Here is a 19082-nt window from a genome sequence, read left to right as displayed (position 1 = left end):
TAAAGTCAACTCCATAAAAATTCAAATCTTCTGTATGGAAAAAAAGCTAAATGTGACTTTAAAACCGATAAATTAGAAGAAACAGTCACAGCTGGGCACGGTGGCTCAGGCTAAGGAGGGTGGATCGCCTGAGGTTAGGAGTTCGAGATCAGCCTGGCCAACATGGTGAAACCTCGTCTCTACTAAAAATACAAAAATGGCCGGGCGCGGTGGCTCATGCCTGTAATCCTAGCACTTTGGGAGGCTAAGGCGGGCAGATCAGGAGGTCAGGAGTTTGAGACCAGCCTGACCAACATGCTGAAACCCCATCTCTACTAAATATACAAAAATTAGCTGGGTGTGGTGGTGTGTGCCTGTAATCCCAGCTACTCAGGAGGCTGAGGCAGGAAAATCGCTTGAACCCGGGAGGCGGAGGTTGCAGTGAGCCGAGATCATCCCACTGCACTCCAGCCTGGGTGACTCCGTCTCAAAAAAAAATAATTGCCAGGCTTGGTGGTGGGCACCTGTAATCTTGCTACTCGAGAGGCTGAGGCAGGAGAATCACATGAACCCGGGAGGCAGAGGTTGCAGTGAGCCGAGACACCACTACACTCCAGCTTGGGTGACAGAGTGAGACTCTGTCTCAAAAAAAAAGAGAAGAAGAAGAAATATTCATAACCATATGGCAGCAAGGAGCTTATTTCCTTCACTTACAAAGTTCACACACATCACACAGAAAAGGCAATCATTTAGCAGTTCACAGAAAAGGAACACAAAGGACCAACAAACTCGTAAAAAGACACTGAATTTCCCACTCAATTCAACAGATACAACTCCAGCTGTACAGTTAACTACTGTACCTATCACGTGGTCAGAAATGAAAACCGCCAAGACACCAGCAAGGAGAAAGCGCGATGGCAGAAAGAAAACTGCTGCAACCTTTCCAGAGGGAAATTTGACAAAACCTGTCGAAACTTTAATAGTTCACATACTTTGACCCAGCAATCTCACCGTGACTAGGAATTTGCCTATGTGCAGAGGTTCACCAACACGTATATACGTATATATATAAAAACACTCGCTGCAATATCACATAAACTGCAGAAGCATGCCAACATGCCCCACGACAGAGGACTGCGGAGCGGGCACCTCCACAGAGGACAGATCACCAGGCAGGCAAGGCGGAGCAGCACGTGCTGCAGGCTGCCTCCTGGGAGGAATCCTGAAACCTGTGAAGGATGTGTCTCTAGAAACACAACGTGGCGATTCTGTGTGTGTCACACAACAAAGACAGTGACTGGTCCCATTACCCCTTCCTGTACTGCTTAAATTAGTTAACAATTTGCATGTTTGTTTGCTTGTTTGTTTGTTTTGAGATGGAGTTTCGCTGCAATGCCCAGGCTGGAATGCAGTGGTGCAATCTCAGCTCACTGCACCCTCTGCCCTCCGGGTTCAAGCAATTTTCCTGTCTCAGCCTCCCTGAGTAGCTGGGACTACAGGTGCATGCCAACAAGCCCAGTTAATTTTTATATTTTTAATAAAGACGAGGTTTCAGCATATTGGTCAGGCTGGTCTCAAACTCCTGACCTCAGGTGATCCACCTCCCTCGGCCTCCCAAAGTGCTGGGACTACAGGCATGAGCCACCACACCCAGCCCATTTCATTTTTTGAAATCATTAGTTATTATCTGGAAGCTGAGACTATGGGCCAGTTTTGTTTTCTGCTTTAGCTCTTTTAGGTATTTCTTTAAGGCGCTAAGGTTTGCAAGGTGAGCAGAAGCCCAAATGGGCACCTCAGAAGAACAAATGTCTCTCATGTAGCTCCTTCCCCATATCTAAGCATGGCTGAATTCTCATCTTCCTCCAAACCTTTAAAAAGAGCTCCACAAGCCTCAGTAACCCCATACCTCAGCATCTCCAAAATCATGCACGCTGAGGCTTCTCGCTCTCTTTGCAGTTTTCTTCAATTCATCCTTTCTGTCCTTACCAAGAAAGGAAACGTTGTTCATTTTTCCCCTGTCTCTACTGCATTTAGGTTCTCAAACATACAATCCCCAGCAAACAAAAGCCAGTCTCCCTGTCTCCCGGATGACGTGAACAGGTAAGCACACCGCTGCTCACTGTGCGGGCAGCCACCTTCTGACCACGAGGAACCAGCTGGGACAGCTGACCCAGAGACAGCAGAGCTCACGCTGCTGAGCCACTGACTTCACCAACCCCCAAAACCCACCTTACCCAAGACTTTCCACTAAGCAGAATGATGGGTTTATCACTTAAGATGTTTGAATTTGGTTTCCTGCAACTTACAGCCTAAAACATCCCAAAACAATCATTTTACTTCCAAAAGCGTTTGAGGCGGAGAACTGCCAGCATCATATTTTCATCAACAAATATTCTTAGAGCACCTAACGTGTGTCCAGTCTTCTCCTAGACACTAAGGACACAGCAGTGACAAGGCCAAAATGCTACTCATGTAGCTTAATACAGCAGAAGAAACAGGCGAAACAAAAAGGAAAGAATGTTGTAGACAGCATCACATCTGTGCAGTCGTGTTATTAACCCAGAACACAAAAAAATAGAGAGCAAAGTACGTACGCATTCACGTCAAATCCTAGATATTTATATTCATACTACAGCTTCCTGCATCCATAATGTGAATTCTCAGTATATTTCATATGGAAAAAAATAAATGGGAACAGGCTAAAAATTACTAGAAAACGTACTGATAACTACCTAGTCACAACAAATACAAAACCTGACTGAAACGCAGCCATACAACTTCGCTGGTGGTTATGGGACACAGTGAATATAAAAATGTGGAGTAACAGAAAGGAGTCTCCTCAATGTCTGTGGTGAATTTCTTTACATTTTTAATGGGTTTTTTTGTTTGTTTCTTTGTCTGCGCTGTCACCAGGCTGGAGTGCGATGATCTCAGCTCGCTGCAGCCTCCACCTCCCAGGTTCAAGCTATTTTCCTGCCTCAGCCTCCCGAGTAGCTAGAATTTCAGGCGTGTGCCATCAAACCCAGCCAATTTTTGTATTTTAAGTAGAGACAGGATTTTGCCATGTTGGCCAGGCAATCCACCCGCCTCAGCCTCTCAAAATGCTGGGATTACAGGTGTGAGCCACCATGGCCAGCCTTCTAATGGTTCCTGATATTAATTTGGCTACATCTGCTATCTTTTTCTTTTCTTTTTTTTTTTTTTTTGGACAGAGTTTACCTCTGTCACCCAGACTGGAGTGCAACGGCACTATCTAGGCTCACTGCAACCTCCGCCTCCAAGGTTCAAGTGATTCTCGTGCCTCAGCATCCCAAGTACTGCAATTACAGGTGCCACCGCAGCCAGCTAAGTTTTGCAATTTTAGTGGACAGAGGCTTTCACCATGTTGGCCAGGATGGTCTCGAACTCCGGACCTCAAGTGATCCACCTGCTCTGACCTCTCAAACTGCTGGGATTACAAGCGTGAGCCACTGCACCCAGCCTCTTATCATTCTTAAAGGTTAAAATGTCAGACTAGTATAACACTGAGATTAAGAATGGCTTCATTTATTCAAAGGCCTTTAAGAATCTGAGCCCAACAATCCTACATGCTGTAAGATTAACACTACCACTATTAGCACCCATGAGGATAAAGAGGTTTTTTTGTTTTTGTTTTTGTTTTTGAGACAGAGTCTCACTCAGTCATCCAGGCTGGAGTGCAGTGGCATGATCTCGGCTCACTACAACCTCCGCCTCCCGGGTTCAAGCAATTCTCCTGCCTCAGTTTCCCAAGTAGCTGGGATTACAAGCATGCACCACCACACCCAACTAATTTTTGTATTTTTAGTAGAGACCGGGTTTCGCCATGTTGACCAGGCTGGTCTCGAACTCCTGATCTCAGGTGATCTGCCCACCTTGGCCTCCTGAAGTGCTGGGATTACAGGCGTGAGCCACTGTGCCCGGCCGATAAAGAGTTAAAAGAGAGCTTTAAGTAAAACCTTAAGGATCCAGAGATTTCCTGGTATCTCTGAGTATTTGGTAGTAATTGTGTGGGTCAACATTTGATTTGCCAGATTACATGGTTTGGCTTTGTGTCTCCACCCAAAATCTCATGTTGAATCGTAATCCCCAGTGTTGGCAGAGGGGCCTGGTGGGAGGTGACTGGATCATGGGGGCAGCTATCCCTGTTGCCAGTCTTGTGATAGATTTCTCAGGAGATCTAGTTATTTATAAGTGTGTTCACTCTCTCCTACTGCCACATGAAAACACACCTGCTTCCCCTTCACCTTCTGCCACGATTGTAAGTTTTCTGAGGACTCCACAGCCACACCTCCTGTACAGTCTGCAGAACTCTGAGTCGATTAAACCTCTTTTCTTCATAAATTACCCAGTCTCAGGTAGTTCTTTAAAGGAGTGTGAGAAGAGACTAATACAAGAATGTTGTGCATATGTTTTCTTTGGTGTTTCCTTGAGGTAAGCCTGGGTTTCTCTTACTTTTCAGGCAGTTGAGTCTCAAGGGATGGCAACAAGGAGAAACTGAACGGCAGACTTGGGAATCAATTCAGGCCACTTGAGTAAGATTCAAAAAGAAAAAAGAAATGGAAATGTCTACATCTAGAGGACATTATAAACATATCTTTCACGTGCCTATATAAAATAACTCAAAACTATTAGAGAAAGGGGAAATCAGATTATGAGACAGAAAATAACTTAAACTGGAATCAGCAACAGAAACTCTTGACTCTTTGAAAGAGTAATTCCTCTGCTGACTCAAGTAGCTTCTTATCTCATGTCATCCCGTCTCTCTCTCCTCATTCTGTGGAACAATCTCATGTACCTCCCAGAGCCCAGATGTTCATCTCTAACACTAGTCTCCTCTAAAAGGAGCCAGTAGTCTTTGAAAATGAGCTAGTTACAGTTTAGGGGCAGGATATCTTATTACCAAAAAGCACAGATGCCTTCAAGAGTGCCCTCAGAAAGCGTCAAGAAGCCACTCAGGTGAAGAAAGAGCACCTAATGGCTAAATTGTGACACAAGTGTAAAATTCAAAGTAAAAATTACAGTTCAATTACAAGCAAGGCTGAAAGGCACCTTGGGTATAAGATGACTAAAATGAGATATATTACAGTAGAATGTGTTAGAGAAAAGATATACCTTCTGCTCGGGCGTGGTAGCTCACGCCTGTAATCCCAGCACTTTGGGAGGCTGAGGCATAAGAATCGCTTGAACCTGGGAGGCAGAGGTTGCAGTGAGTCAAGATCGCACCACTGCACTCTAGCCTGGCAAAAGAGTGAGACTCCATCTCAAAAAAAAAAAAAAGACATACCTTCTGATAATGGTTTGGCAGTATTCCCACCCAAATCTCACCCTGAATTGTAATAATCCCCACATGTCAACAGTGAGGCCAGGTGGAGATAACTGAGTCATGGGGGCAGTTCCCCCCATACTGTTCTCATGGTAGTGAACAAGTCTCAAGAGATCTGATAGTTTTATAAATGGGAGTTCCCCACACAAGTTCTCTTGCCTGCCACTATGTAAGACATGACTTTGTTCCTCATTTGCCTTCTACCATGATTCATGATTGTGAGGCCTCCCCAGCCATGTGAACTGTGAGTCAACTAAACTTCTTTCCTGTTTTTTTTTGTTTTGTTTTTTGGTTTTTTTTGAGATGGAGTCTCGCTCTGTCGCCCAGGCCAGAGGGCAGTGGCGCAATCTCGGCTCACTGCAACCTCCACCTTCCAGGTTCACACCATTCTCCTGTCTCAGTCTCCCGAGTAGCACGGACTACAGGTGCCCACCACCACGCTCTGCTAAATTTTTGTATTTTTAGTGGAGACGGGGTTTCACCATGTTAGCTAGGATGGTCTCGATCTCCTGATCTTGTGATCTGCCCGCCTTGGCCTCCCAAAGTGCTGGGATTACAGGCGTGAGTCACTGCGCCCGGTCACCTCCTTCTTTTATAATCACCCAGTCTTGGGTATATCTTTATTAGCAGCATGAGAACAGACTAATACAATAAATTGGTACCAGTACGGCAGAATGCTACTGTAAAGATAACTAAAAATGTGGAAGCAACTTTGGAACTGGGTAAAAGGCAGAGGCTGGAACAGTTCGGAGGGCTGAGAAGAAGACAGGAAGATGTGGGAAAGTTTGGAACTTCCTAGAGACTAGCTGAGTGGCCCTGACCAAAATGCTGACAGTGATATGGACAATAAGGTCCAGGCTGCAGTGGGCTCAGATGGAGATGAGGAACTCGTTGGGAACCGGAGTAAAGGTCACTATTGCTATGTAAAGAGACTGGTGGTATTTTGTCCCTGTCCTAGAGACCTGTGGAAGTTTGAACTTGAGAGAGATGATTTAGGGTATCTAGCAAAATAAATTTCTAAGCAGCAAAGCATTCAAGAGGAAGCAGAGCATAAAAGTTTGGAAAATTTGCCGACTGATGATGCAATAGAAAAGAAAAACCCATTTTCTGGGGAGAAATTCAAGCCTGCTGCAAAAATTTGCATAAGTAATAAGAAGCCCAATGTTAACCACCAAGACAACAGGCAAAATGTCTCCAGGGCAGGGCTGGACGGTGGCTCACTGGTAGGTCATGCCTGTAATCCCAACATTTTCAGAGGCCCAGGCGGGCGGATCACGAGGTCAGGAGACCATCCTGGCTAACACGGTGAAACCCCATCTCTACTAAAAATACAAAAAAGTGATGGGCACCTGTAGTCCCAGCTACTCAGGAGGCTGAGGCAGGAGAATGGCATGAACTCGGGAGGCGGAGCTTGCAGTGAGCCAAGATTGCGCCACTGCACTCCAGCCTGGGGGACAGAGCGAGACTCCGTCTCAAAAAAAAAAAAAAAAAAAAAAAGGTCTCCAGGGCATGCTTTGCAGCAGCCACTGCCATCACAGGTCTGGAGGACTAAAAGGAAAAAATGGTTTTGCAGGTCAGGCCCAGGGCCCCCCTGCTGCGTGCAGCCTCGGGACTTGGTGCCCTGTCCCAGCTGCCACTGCAGTGGCTAAAAGGGGCCAAGGTACAGCTCAGGCTATGGTTTCAGAGGGTGCAAGCCCCAAGCCTTGGCAGCTTTCATGTGGTGTTGATCCTGCAGGTGCACAGAAGTCAAGAATTGAGATTTGGGAACCCCCATCTAGATTTCAGAAGTTGTATGGAAATGCCTGGAGGTCCAGGCAGAAGTTTGCTGCAGGAGCAGGGCCCTCATGGAGAACCTCTACTAGGGCAGTGTGGAAGGAAAATATGGGGTTGGAGCCCCCACACAGAGTCTCCACTGGGGCACTATCTACTGGAGCTGTGAGAAGAGGGCCACTGTCCTCCAGACCCCAGAATGGTACATCCACCGACAACTTGCACTCTGCACCTGGAAAGCTGCAGACACTCAATGCCAGCCAGTGAAAGCTGCCAAAAGGGGGTCTGTACCCTGCAAAGCTACATGGGTGGAGCTTCCCAAGGCCATGGGAGCCCACCTCTTACATCAGCATGACCTGGATGTGAGACATGGAGTCAAGGGAGATTATTTTGGAGCTTTAAGATTTGACTGCCCCGGCTAGGCTCAGTGGCTCACACCTGTAATCCCAGCACTTTGGGAGGCCAAGGCAGGCAGATTGCCTCAGGTCAGGAGTTTGAGACCAGCCTGACTGACATGGTGAAACTTCGCCTCTACTAAAAATATAAAAATTAGCTAGGCATGGTGGTGGGCACCTGTAATCCCAGCTACTCAGGAGGCTGAGGCAGGAGAATTGCTTGAACCCGGGAGGTGGAGGTTGCAGTAAGCCAAGACCGGGTCATTGCACTCCAGCCTGAGCAACAAGAGTGAAACTCTGTCTCAAAAAAAAAAAAAAAAAAAAAAAAAAAAAAAAAAAAAAGATTTGACTGCCCCATTGGATTTCGGACTTGCATGGGGCCTGCAGTCCCTTCATTCTGGCCAATTTCTCCCATTTGGAACAGGTGTATTTACCCAATGGCTGTATCCCCACAGTATCTAGGGAGTAACTAACTTGCTTTCAATTTTACAGGCTCATAGGCGGAAGAGACCTGCATTATCTCAGATGAGACTTTGGACTGTGGACTTCTGAGTGAATGCTAAAATGAGTTAAGACTTTGGGGGACTGTTGGGAAGGCATGATTGGTTTTGAAATGTGAGGACACGAGATTTGGCAGGGATCTGGGCGGAATGATATGGTTTGGCTGTGTCTCCACCCAAATCTCACCTTGAATTGCAAAAATCCCCATGTGTCAAGGGCGGGACCAAGGGACGGTAACTGAATCTTGGGGGCAGTTTTTCCCCCATACTGTTCTCATGGTAGTAAGTCTCACAAGATCAGATGGTTTAATAAATGGGAGTTCCCTTGCACAAGCTCTCTCGCCTACTGCCATGTAAGACATAACTTTGCTCATCATTTGTCTTCCACAATGAGAGTGAGGCCTCCCCAGCCATGTGGAACTGTGAGTCAATTAAACCTCTTTCCTTTATAAATTACCCAGTCTTCATTAGCATGTCTTCATTAGTATGTCTTCATTTGCAGCTTAAGAACAGACTAATACACCTTCCAATATGAGCTCAATTTCACACAGTTGAGGAAAGCGGGTTTGATTAAAAAAAAAAAAGGTTGAAACACTTGAAACACTTTGATAATTGTGTAACAGCCTCTGGTTGGATAATGCAAATGGTTACTATGTTAATAGTAGGGGTCATTTGTTGCATTTACTATCTAAATATTGGGATTTCCCTTTTAAGACAAAAAGACTAGACTTCTGAGTTGAGAGCTCATGTGTACTGAAACCTAGATAGCAGGGGAGACTACAGGTGCAGGCTTTGAGCCAGCCTAAACTCAAGCTGCTGGAGAGAAATGGCCCTGGGGAAACCAACCATGGATTCACACAGTAAGGCATACGTTGGTTTTGGGAATACACCGGTTTTGGTGACTTACACAGCTAAGCAAGCACTTACACACCAATCTCCAGAAGTCAGAAGAAAATAAGGGGATATATAATAAAAGTTCTGTGACACTGGACACCTCCTAAGGTACCTGTGGTACCTTCACCTGGATCAGACAGTATCATCACTTGGACACTGTCACTTGACCAACATGCCTTCAGCCTCCCAGAGACTTACATATCACTACTGCACAGGCATCCCCTCCCTTGCACCTCCCCATCAGCCTAGACCAATTCCTGGTCCTGATCTGGCTGGCCTGCCCTGCCTGGAGGTTACCTAGGACCCAAGCCTCAAAGGGAAAAACAAAAAAGGCAGACTTTAAACATGCAGCTTTCTGTTCTTCTCTCTCCCTATGTATTTCTAGAGAATTAACATTTCTTGTCACTCAACACTACAATTCACAGGGGAGTTATTTTAAAAGGGAGAAGACACAAGAGTGGCACTGAAACATGGATCCAAGACAAAAGAAACACCAGGCTGGGCGGTGGCTCACACCTGTAATCCCAGCATTTGGGAGGCTGAAGTGGGCAGATCACCCCAGGTCAGGAGTTCGAGACCAGCCTGGCCAACGTGGTGAAACACTGTCTCTACTAAAAATACAAAAATTAGCTGGGTGTTGTGGCGGGTGCCTGTAATCCCAGCTGCTTGGGAGGCTGAGGCAGGAGAATCGCTTGAATCCAGGAGGAGGAGGTTGCAGTGAGCCGAGATCACACCACTTCACTCCAGCTTGGACAAAAGAGCAAAACTCCATCTCAAAAAACAAAAAAAAAAGAAACACCAGTAATGTGAACCTCGACATGCAGGTGATTATTCTATTTCCAGTGTTAATGATGAATTTATAAGAGGCACAGATGGCTAGCTCCACTCCCTCCTGAAATGCAACTAAAATGAGAGTTAAGGAGAAAACAAGGCATAAATCCACAAAGAGAACAGCAGCAGACAAAAGCAGATGAGACACAACATTTTGAAGGTTCTAAGACAAACAGACAAGTGGCAACCAACATAAAATATGGCCACTTCTACTCTGTCATGTGCTAATAGAAGCCAAAACACAGCAAGCCAACTCCTGCCACATAAAAATAGATTCAGAAACTGGAGGTAAGAGAATTCTAAAGGTGGGGGAGAAATCACGAGAATTAATGGAAAGTCTTCAAAGGGGTCACCTGGCACCCACCCATGTAGACAGGGACCCTCCCTGATCCTGAAGATGATGTCTCTGGAGACTGGGCGTGGCCACACCACACACAGCTCAAAGTGACAGGCCACACTTAGAAGGAGAATATGGTCCACGCAAGTCAAATTCTCTATCTTCTTCCTTACTTCCCAGACTCTAGCTCTGAGCAAAGGCACAGTCCCAAGAGGAAAGGTTCACTGATACTGACAACTGGGTGTTCTGTAATGAAAAAGCCAATCTCTGCCTAACACCCTCCAGGGAAGCTCACCAAGAGAGAGACTTGAAGCAAACACACAGACTTCCAATCAGCTTTTCAGTACCTCTCTGAAGTAGGAATACACAGCAGGCATCATCAGTCTGAGTGGAAAAAGATACTATTTTTCCTCTGCTCTCACATCACAACAATCGACATAGAAGACTTCTGTGACCAAATGCATCAGGGTTTCTCCCCACATACCAAGCAAGAAATCAATTATGCAGCAAGCCCACACACAGGGTCGCGTGTCTATAATCCCAACGCTTTAGGAGGCGAAGGTGGGGGGACCACTTGAGCTCAGGAGTTTGAGACCAGCCTGGGCAACATGGTGAAACCCCAACCATACAAAAATTAGCGGGGCATGGTGGCGCATACCTGTAGTCCCAGCTACTTCGGGGCTGAGGTAAGAGGACCACTAGAGCCTGGGATGGGGAGGTTGCAGTGAGCCGTGATCACACCACTACATTCTAGCCTGGGCAAGAGTGAGACCCAGTCTCAAAAAAAAAAAAAAAAAAAAAAAAAACATTTGCAGCAAACACCAACTAGGTATTCTGCAATTCAACTGTCACACTATCTACCTGGAGATGGCATCAGATCCCACAGGTGAGGCTCAGTCCCACAAGACTGCCCACCCTTCAGACACCAGCTGCAAGCCAGGGCCTCTGGAACATGTGATCAACCAGCTTCAAGTCAGTGAGAAAGAAAAGTAGCTCAGAGCAATCTGAAGAATACACAGCCGGCAAAGTGTAGAAAATGGGTCTTTAGTTACCACAGCCCCAACCATGCTCAGGGTGAACCGTGTAAAGGGACTTGGGGTTTTTTCTATCTTCCCTTTCCTGTAGTTTCCAGACAAGCTGATAAATTACCAAGACAGTTACTACAAGTTACACAATGTGACCCTCAACCATTTTCTTCATGTTCCTGGAATGTGTGATACAAAGAACAATATACAGCCAACTAATAGTTTATGTTCAACTTAGAAACTCTCCCCATTTTTGCCCTTTAAAATCCCATTTGTAACTGTTGCTACTCGAAGCATATATTCAGGGCAACTTGAATCTATGCTTCCCAGGATGCTGTCCTCAAATCTGGCCTAAATAAACTCTCTATTTATAGTAATTTTTGCTTTAGTTCTTTCTTTAGGTCTATTAGAATTCCCAAACCTCCCTGTGTTTAATTTGCTAGAGCAGCTCACAAAATTCAGGTAAACAATGACTTACATTTACCAGTTTATTACAAAGGGTATTAAAAGGACACAGACGAAGAGATGCACAGGGCAAGGTGTTAGTGTTCAGGCCTCTCCAGGCACACCACCCTCCCTCCAGGAACCGCCAGTGTTCAGCTATTCTGGAAGCTCTCCGAACCCAATCCTTTTGGGTTTTTATGGAGGCTACATTACGTTAGCATGACTGATTAAACCAGTGGCCACTGGTGGTCAACATCACCTTGAACCCTTCTCTCCTTCCTCGAAGGCTGGGGGCAGACATGAAAGTTCCAGCCCGGCCGGGCGCGGTGGCTCACGCCTGTAATCCCAGCACTTTGGGAGGCCGAGGCGGGCGGATCACAAGGTCAGGAGATCGAGACCATGGTGAAACCCCGTCTCTACTAAAAAATAGAAAAAAATTAGCCGGGCGCAGTGGCGGGCGCCTGTAGTCCCAGCTACTCGGGAGGCTGAGGCAGGAGAATGGCGTGAACCCGGGAGGCGGAGCTTGCAGTGAGCCGAGATTGCGCCACTGCACTCCAGCCTGGGCGACAGAGCGAGACACTGTCTCAAAAAAAAAAAAAAAGAAAGAAAGTTCCAGCCCTCCACTGCTGCCTGGGTGTTTCAGATGACCAGCCCCCAATCCTGAAGGGAGTCTGCAGTCCATCAATCAATCACTAGCATACAAAAAGACATCATTTTGGAGAGTTTAAGGATTGTATTAAACAGGAGTTGTAAGGCAGGAAATGAGGTCAAAGACCAAATAAACATTTCACAGTATCACAATCAGACATTGGAGAAAAATCTAGACCACAAAAGATAGAGATTAAAGGCCGGGCGCAGTGGCTCAAGCCTGTAATCCCAGCACTTTGGGAGGCCGCGACGGGTGGATCATGAGGTCAGGAGATCGAGACCATCCTGGCTAACACAGTGAAACCCCGTCTCTACTAAAAAAATACAAAAATCTAGCCGGGCGAGGTGGCGGGTGCCTGTAGTCCCAGCTACTCGGGAGGCTGAGGCAGGCGAATGGCGTAAACCCAGGAGGCGGAGCTTGCAGTGAGCTGAGATTGGCAACTGCACTCCAGCCTGGGCGACAGAGCGAGACTCCGTCTCAAAAAAAAAAGAAAAAGATAGAGATTAAAGAAAATAAAATTTTAAAGAAAAAAACCTCACAAGAATCACAGACAATGCTCGGTACAAAAGAAAACTTCAAAAATATTACTTTACAGCCAGCCACAGTGGTTCATGCCTGTAATGCCAACACTTTAGGAGGCCAAGGCGGGTGGATGACTTGAGGTCAGGAGTTTGAGACCAGTCTGGCCAACATGGTGAAACCCCGTCTCTACTAAAAATACAAAAATTAGCCGGGCATGGTGGCAGGCTCCTGTAGTCCTAGCTACTCAGGAGGCTGAGGCAGAAGAATCGCTAGAACCAGGGAGGCAGAGGTTGCAGTGAGCTACAATCATGCCACTGCACTCCAGCCCAGGCAACAGAGTGAGACTCCATTTCAAAAAAAAAAAAAAAAAAAAAACAAGAAAAAAAGAGAAATATTCAGAGCTCTCAATTAAAAATAATAACCAAAATTAAAAATTCAATGCAAGAGTTGAAAAGATCAAGATGAAAGAAATCTCTCTGAAATGAAGAGTGAAAAAAAAAGACCAAGAGATGGAAAAAAAGTAAAGGATGGGCCTGGAATATAAAATATTCTGCTGGCTGGGCACAGTGGCTCACACCTGTTAATCACAGCACTTCGGGAGGCTGAGGCGGGTAGATCACTTGGGGTCAGGAGTTCAAGACAAGCCTGGCCAATATGGTGAAACCCTGTCTCTACTAAAAATACAAAAATTAGCCAGGCATGGTGGCACACACCTGTAGTCCCAGCTACTCGGGAGGCTGAGGCAGGAGAATCACTTGAATCCAAGAGACGGAGGTTGCAGTGAACTGAGATCGCACCACTGCACTCCAGCCTGGGCATCACAGCGAGACTCCATCTCAAAAAAAATTCTGCTTATAGGAGAATTTGCTAAATGAACCACAGAGGAAAGAGCAGAGAATTCATACCATAAAGCCATTTCCCGCAATAGGATAACACATTTCTAGATTCAAAAGCTCCAATGAGTGTACAGCATGATGAATTTTAAAAGATCCTCTGTAAGTAGGATGACTGAAGTTTCGGAACATCAGGGACAAAGAAGAGAACCTAAAAACTTCCCAAAGAAAAAAGCATATATAAAGAATCAACAATCAGCAAGGCACAGGACGTCTAGAGCAATACCTTCAAAATGTTAAGGGAAAATAGTTATTTCCAAGTCAGAATTCCATACCCAGTCAAATTATTAATCAAGGCCAGGCATGGTGGCTCTTGTCTGTAATCCCAACACTTTGGGAGGCCAAGGTGGGACAATCGCTTCAGCCCAGGAGTTTGAGACCAACCCAGCAACACAGTGAGACACTATCTCAACAAAAAAATAAGAAGTTAGCTGGGCATAGTGGCGCACGCCTGTAGTCCCACCTACACAGGAGACTGAGGGGGGAAGATCGCTTGAGCCCAGGAGGTTGAAGCACAGTGAGCCATGAATTATCAAGTCACTGCACTCCAGCCTGGGCGACAGAGTAGGACTCTGTCTTCAGCTGGCAGGGGAGGGAATTCCCAGAAAGGCAGCTGTGCAGAAGGACTAGGGAAAGAAAAAAAAAAACAGTCCAGACTGGAGAAGGACCAAGTACTAAAGGGGGGAAAAAAGTCACTGACAAATTTCCCACAAATTTTTCCCTCACTGGTGAATTGAAGAGTTTTACAAGGCAGCAAAAGTCTTCTATGATCAGAAGTCAAAAGATTACATACAAATCAATAGCAATTTTACCATATCCACAAAAATAAAATACTATTTTTTTTTTTTTGAGACAGAGTCTCGGTCTGTCGCCCAGGCTGGAGTGCAGTGGGGCGATTTTGGCTCACTGCAAGCTCCTCCTGACGAGTTCACGCCATTCTCCTGCCTCAGCCTCCCAAGTAGCTGGGACTACAGGCGCCCGCCACCACGCCCAGCTAATGTTTTCATATGTTTAGTAGAGATGGGGTTTCACCATGTTAGCCAGGCTGGTTTCAAACTACTGACCTCAGGCGATCCACCCACCTCAGCCTCCCAAAGTGCTGGGATTACGGGTATGAGCCACCACACCTGGCTTATTTGGTCTTTCAATCTATGTACATGTATTATTTTGATAAATGTAAACATGTCAGCAATAACCTGAATTATCTCCAACTATACCAAAACAAAAAACCAACCTAAATTCATCTACCTACTTGAAGCTTCCAACAGTGCCCTAGCTTTCGTCTTTAAATTGGGGAGAGAAATTTAGAGAGTATCTTTAGAAACCAAAAATCATAAAGCAGGATTTTGGTCACATTTTGTTTTGTTTTTGTAGAGACAAGGTTTCACTATGTTGTCCAAGCTGGCCTCGAACTCCTGGGCTCAAGGTCTTCCATCTCGGCCTCCCAAAGTTCTGGGATTACAGGTGTGAGCCACTGCAGCCAGCCCATCATATGCTTTTGAAAATTCACGGAACCTAGTGTTTGGGTATAAGCTTTAGAGTTAAAAGACCTATGTTCAAATCCTGACTCAATTGGGCAAGTTACTTTTCCAAGTCTAGTTTTCTGATCTATAAAATGAGAATTCCCACCACCTACTTGACAGGATGTTTGGAAAACTGGGTGAAATAATACATAAGTATTTGGCATGGTGCCTCAGTTACTAGAACTCGATAAATGGTAGCTGCTTTGACAGCAATTATTACTATTTACTACTATTATTACTCTTACTTACTTATTTTCCCCCAACCAAAATTTGCCTAAAACATTCCAGAACAAGCTCGTCCGACTCGTGGCCCCAGCCCAGGACAGCTGTAAATGCAGCCCAATACAAATTTGTAAACTTTCTTAAAACATTATGAGATTTTTTTGGCAATTTTATTTTTTAGTGCATCAGCTGTCATTAGTGTTAGTGTATTTTATGTGTGGCCTTCTTCCAATGTGGCCCAAGAAAGCCGAAAAGACTGGACAGCCCTGTTCCAGAAGAAACAAGGACATCAAGCTGCTTCTCAAATGGCTCCGAAGACTTTTGTTTGTTTGCCTTAGCATGCTGAATTTCACACCACTCCATAACATATTTCAACATTTCACTATTTATATACTGGAGCAAAACAGAATGCATAAACTAAAACTCATCAGATAAACACTAAGCCCTAGCTGTTGGTCTCTAGAGAATAAAATACCAGCAAACTAGCTGCAAAAGAACATTGTTTTTATGCCAATAAAACCTATACAAAGCTTTAAAATATAAGCCATATTCAACAATTAAAATTATTTTAAATTTGAATTTGTATCTCCTTGAAAGCATTGACTCGAAACAGACAACAGATGGACAAAAAATACCACCTTTGGAATTTGACAGTTCTAAGCCTGAAGCCTACTTTGCCTTCTACTCACTAGTATGACCTTGATCAAGATACTAAACCTCTCTAAGCCTCAGTTTTCTTACCTGTATGACAAGGCACAACCAATTACTTCATGGGGTTATTGTGACAATTAAAGAAGATATGTCCAAACAGCCCTGTAGTAGATTGTCCAGAAGTGAGAACTGGCCAGGCGCGGTGGCTCACGACTGTAATTCCAACACTTTGGGAGGCCGAGGCAGGTGGATCACCTGAGGTCAGGAGTTCGAGACCAGGTTGACCAACATAGTGAAACCCCATCTCTACTAAAAATACAAAAAATTAGCCAAGGAGGGTGGCGTACAGCTGTAATCCCAGCTACTTGAGGGGGCAGGACTCCCTTGGACCCGGGAGGCAGAGGTTGTAGTGAGCCAAGATTGCGCCATTGTACTCCAGCCTAAGCAACAAGAGTGAAACTCCGTCTCGAAAAAAAAAGAACTGCTACAATAACATTACTATTTTGTTCGAAAAGTTGGAATTTAGGTTTAACTGTCTACAACTCTTCATATCCCAGTTCCCTAGCTCTCTTTAGCTATAAAAGTGGCTTCCTTAAGAAAAAGGAAGAAAACTCATCTCTGTTCTTCGAGGACAACAATGGACAGTCAAAGAGATGTCACAAGTACATTCCGAAACAGAAGGGAAGGAAGGTTACGCGGCCCATCATCAGGTAGAGGTCAGTCCCCATGTGACACTGGCCCTTTCCAGTTGGGAACCACTTCTTGACAACAAGCCTAATACCAGCACCATCAAAGGGCAGACAGGCCAAGAAAGCAAAGAGGCAAGAAAGTCCAACTTTTCGTTTCCATGATCCACCGTGGACGCCAATACACAACCAACAAAACAACGGGGTCAATGAGCCCCCACTTTGGGGGCATTTTTAACAGTGTGTTTTGCAGTTTTTGGTAGTTACTGTTATTAATAAGGTAATTCTTCAATTTATTTAGACAAACAGTAGGAAGGAAGGCAGAGAAAAGGAGAAAGAAAAATAATAATGCAAGCTGAAAAGCATAAGCAAAGCTTTCAGAAAGAGCTGAGAGAAACCTCCACCTTCCCAAGGACTAACACAAGAGTATCTGTCCTCTCTATACCACTGCTGTACACATTTAATCAACTCAGTCCTTGAGCATATCAGGAAATTCACTTACGGAATGTACCAACGCCTTTAAAATATAATGCTAGCAAAGAACTGCTGTCAGGTTCTGAGTTCTTTTCTGCAGCCTTCTTCAATGAGCATTTACTGACCACATACAAAGTGCCAAACACCATGTTGTTTATTAGGGAAACTCTACAACACAGCTTGATTCTTGTCCTCAGCGAGATCAGTACGAATGGGGAAGAGTTGAGTAAAGAGATCACCACCACAGAGAGTAAACACCAGGCACAAAGGAAGCCCAGACAAGTTCCAGTCCTATCCATATCCAGCCAACCAGCTCACGGTTAGGAACTTTCCGAACCTAGTGAACACTCTTTAGCGCAACTGAACCGGTCACAGCAGTATTCCCACACACCCACAGGTCCTTAGGCAGACACACCCACTGCATGGGCACAGACGCACAGCTGTGTCTGCGCATACATGTTTTCATTCAACAAATATTGAGGGCCATACTAAACGCAGTTAACAGTGCCAGCTCGGATCCTAATTCCTCATGTGACTTCGGACAAGTCACTTCCTGCATTGGTACTGGTTCTATCAAAGGCCACAGAAGGCCTTGGAATATTCCTCCCCTCGGCTGTCAGCCCTCCTCCGTCGGTGGTGGTTCCACCTTTTCCTAACCACTAAAAATTTAAAGGCTGAGACCATGAGTCAGTATTATTTTGAAATAACCGTGATCCCCTAAATGTTTACAGTGACCACAGCACCTCATTCCTTTCCTCCACTCACCCTGAAATATCGGAAATTTACTATTCGCTCATTTACGAAGCCTTTTCTACGTGAACCAGTCTACAATAGAGATTTAAGCAAGGAGAGAGAGCCGGGGTGGGGGGGGGGGGGCATCCCTATGCAAATCACTGACCTCCGGAGATTTCTATCTAGTTGAGTAAGAGAAACAAACACGCAGAGAGATATGTAAGATAACGTACACCAAGCACTTACGACTAAAGACACTGCAAGGCCAAGAGCAGGTGAAATGAAGCGGGGGCGGACCGCACCGCGAGGGTAAAGCCTCGATGCCCTCCAGGACTTAAGGTGGGGAGATCTCTGGGCAGGAGAACTGAGAAGGCAAGTTCCCCGGAGAAGAGGGAGCAGGAGGAGGGGAGATCGGACGCCAGCAGACCCCAGGTGGGGGGGGCCGCAGCAGGTCCCGACAGTCAGACGTGTGGGACACTCCCGAGCGGCCAGAAAGGACGCAAGGCGGAGGCCGCAGTCGGGAAAGGGAGAGGGTCCGCAGGGCCGGAGGGGAGGGGCTCGGGGAAAGGCCCGGAGGGGGACGCCCAGGAAGCGACGGGAGGGGGCCCGAAAGACGGCGGGGCCCACTGGGAGGACTCCCGGACGGGCTGCTCCAGGGGAGGCTGAGAGGGCGGACCTGGGAAGGGCAGGGGTCCAGGGAGGCGGGAGCACCCGGGGCCAGGCGCCTCAGGGGAAATCAGGGAGTGGGGACGCTGGGGAGGTGGCGCGGTGCGGGGTCCCCTCGGAGGAGCGCGAGGCTGGGCGGCTCTAAGGGAGAATCTGGAGGGGCGCGGGCCGAAGGGGAAAGGAGGTAGGGTCGTCCGGACCAAACAGAGACACTCACCTGCGAACCAGAGCTGACAACTGTAAAACGCCGCGGCAGCTCCTCGCCTCCAACCGCTCGACTGCCGCACGTCCGGCGTCCTGGCCGCCGAGTGACGTCACGCCGCGGCGCGCATGCGCGGCAGGCCCCGGCGGGTGGGGCGGGGTGTCTGGGTGGTTTCCCGAGAAACGGGACGGGAGGTGGCGGTGGCTGTGGGTCTCCCAGGGGGTCGGCGCTTCCACTAAAAGGAAGTGTTACCGAGTGAGATCCCGTCTTAAAAATCTAAAAATCAAAAAACAACAACAAAAAAGAATTGTTAGCAGCCTAATCTTGGTTTCTAAATACCGCT

The 19082-nt window shown here is 46.4% G+C and overlaps 1 protein-coding gene across 5 annotated transcripts in view; it reads right to left on the bottom strand.

Moving 5' to 3' along the window:
• Nucleotides 1-18845, bottom strand: part of PLEKHB2 (pleckstrin homology domain containing B2) — a 46850-nt gene extending 28005 nt beyond the window's left edge. For all 5 annotated transcript variants that reach the window (XM_073019580.1, XM_073019581.1, XM_073019582.1 and 2 more), the window contains exon 1: nucleotides 18755-18845. The gene's annotated coding sequence lies outside the window, so the exon portion shown is untranslated. The remainder of the gene's footprint in view (nucleotides 1-18754) is intronic.
• Nucleotides 18846-19082: the final 237 nt, after the last annotated feature.

Source organism: Chlorocebus sabaeus, chromosome 10 (assembly GCF_047675955.1).
Source record: "Chlorocebus sabaeus isolate Y175 chromosome 10, mChlSab1.0.hap1, whole genome shotgun sequence".
In the NCBI taxonomy this organism is placed as follows: Eukaryota; Metazoa; Chordata; class Mammalia; order Primates; family Cercopithecidae; genus Chlorocebus; species Chlorocebus sabaeus.
This window is presented reverse-complemented; position numbering and strand designations above follow the sequence as displayed.